The following is a 2,988-nucleotide window of genomic DNA, read 5'->3' as shown; positions in this document are numbered from 1 at the left end:
GACGCCTTTTGTATTTTTTCAAATACTGTGAACATTAAAAAAACATACGTTACCTAGAAATATTTTATTTAAAATTATTGCTATTTTAAATTAAAAAAATAAGCTTCGAAATTTTAAATGTTAAAAATAATTTTTTAAACTAATGTCTTATTGTTGTTTTATGTAATCAATAAAATATATGTATAAAAAATTCTAATTGTTGAAATTCAGGAATTTTCCAATTCGGATATTTTATAAATCGGCAATTTTATTATTCGCGAATTTGATTATTCGAGAATTTTCTAATTCTTGAATTATACAGTGTCCGGAATTTTATTTTTCGGGATTTTTCAGTCGTCCCTCGGTAATAATATAAACTGTCGGGAACTTTAATATTCGGGAATTTTCCAATTCGGTAATATTATAAACTGTCGTGAATTTTATTATTCGGGAATAATCCAATTCGGGAATTTTATAATTCTGAAATTTCATTATTCGGGAATTTTCTAATTCCGTACTCTTATTTTTCGGCAATTTTATTATTGGCGAATTTTATTTTTCGGCCATTTTCAAATCGATATTTTTATTTTTCGGTAATTTTATTATTCGTGTATTTTATTATTTGGGAATTTTCCAAATCAGTATTTTTATTTTTCGGCAATTTTATTATTCGCGAATTTTATTTTTTGGGAATTTTCTAATTCGGGAATTTTACTGTGTCGGGAACTTTATTTTTCGAGATTTTTCAGTCGTCCCCTAAACACACGGGAAATATGAAGATTTTTTGGGAAGAGTGAAAAATCCCGAAAAATGAAATTCTCGACACCGTAAAATTCCCGAAAAATAAAAATAAGGAATTGGCAAATTCCTGAATATTAAAATTCCCGACAGAAAATTGCCGAATTATAAAATATCCAAATTGAAAAATTCCCGAAATTAACCAATTAGAACTTTTTCATAAATGTGTTTTATTACTTAGAAAACACAATCACGAATATCAGAATTCGCGATTTATAAAACTGCTAAAAAATAAAAATACCGAATTGGAAAACAGCCGAATAATAAAATTGCCGAAAAATAAAAATAACGAATTGGAAAATTCTCGATTATTAAAATTCGCTAATAGTAAAATGGCCGAATTATAAAATCCCCGAGTTGGAAAATTCACAACATTTTATAATATATCCGAATTGAAAAAATCGCGAATAATAAAATTCCCGACAGAAAACTGCCGAATTATAGAATATCTAAATTGAAAAATTTTCGACATTAAACAATTACAACTTTTTCGTCAATATATTTTATTGATTACAAATAAAATAATGAAATATTACTTTTACAAATTATTTTTCATGTTGGTACGATCGAAAAATCCCAGAAAATAAAATTCCCGAATTAGAAAATTCCCGAATAATAAAATTGCCAAAAAATAAAAATACAGCATTGGAAATATCCCGAATATAAAAATTCGCGAATAATAAAATTGCTAAAAAATTAAAATACCGATTTGGATAATTCCCAAAAAATACAATTAACGGTAGTTAATAATATGACCGAATTGGAAAGTTCCCAAATAATAAAATTGCCGAATTATAAAATTGCCAAATTGGAAAGTTCACGGCATTTTATAATATTATTGAATTAAAAAATTCCAGACAGAAAATTGCCGAATTATAAAATATCGAAAACTCCCGAAATTAAACAATTACAACTTTACATAAATATGTTTTATTGATTACAAATGCAATAATGAAATATTATTTTTACAACTTATTTTAAATGTTGAGACGACCGAAGAATCCCAAAAAATCAAATTGCTAAAAATAAAATATCCAAATAATAAAATTCCCTAATTGGTAAATTCACGAAATTTCATAATACTACCGAATGGAAAAATTCCCGACAGAAAATTGCTGAATTATAGAATAAACAAATTGAAAAATTCCCGAAATTAAACATTTACAACTTTTTTATAAATATTTTTTATTGATTACAAATACAATAATGAAATATGATTTTTTCAAACTATTCTTAATGTTGGGGCGACCGAAAAATCCCGAAAAATAAAATTCCCGACACTGTGAAATTCCCGAATTAAAAATTTCCCGAATAATAAAAATGCCAAAAAATAAAAATACTGAATCGGAAATATCCCGAATCTAAACATTCGCAAATAATAGAATTAAAAAAAAATAATAATACCGAATTAGAAAACTCTCGAATAATAAAATTAAATACAGTTAATAATATTACCGAATTGAAAAATTCCCAAATAATACAATTCATGGCACAAAATTGCCGAATTATAATATATCCAAATTGAAAAATTCCCGAAATTAAACAATTGCAACTTTTCATAAATATGTTTTATTGATTACAAATAAAATAATGGAAAATTATTTTTAATGTTGGGACGACCGAAAATACCCGAAAAATAATATTCCCAAATAATAAAATTGCCAACAAATAAAAATACCGAATATCAAAATTCGCGAATAACAAAATTGCTAAAAAATTTAATTAACGAATTGGAAAATTCCCGACAGAAAATTGACGACTTATAAAATATTCGAATTTGAAAATTCCCGAATTTAAACATTGGAAATAATTTGAAAAAACAATATTTCATTATTGTAATTGTAATCAATCAAGTATATTTATAAAATATTGCAATTGCTTAATTTGGGGAGTTATTCCATTCATATATTTTATAATTCAGTGATTTTTTGTCGGGCGTTTTATTATTCGGTAATTTTGGAATTCGGTAATATTATTTGCTGCCGGGAATATCCCAATTTGGTATTTTCATTTTTCGGTAATTTTATTATTAGAGAATTCTAATATTCGGGAATTTTCCAATTTGGTATTTTTATTTTATGGCAATTTTCTAATTCGGTAATATTATAAACTGTTGTGAATTTTATTATTCGAGAATTTATTATTTGGGAATTTTCCAATTTGGTATTTTATTTTTGGTAATTTTATTATGCGCGTATTTTATTATTCGGG

Source organism: Belonocnema kinseyi, chromosome 9 (assembly GCF_010883055.1).
Source record: "Belonocnema kinseyi isolate 2016_QV_RU_SX_M_011 chromosome 9, B_treatae_v1, whole genome shotgun sequence".
In the NCBI taxonomy this organism is placed as follows: domain Eukaryota; kingdom Metazoa; phylum Arthropoda; class Insecta; order Hymenoptera; family Cynipidae; genus Belonocnema; species Belonocnema kinseyi.
Note: the sequence above shows the minus strand (reverse complement) of the source record.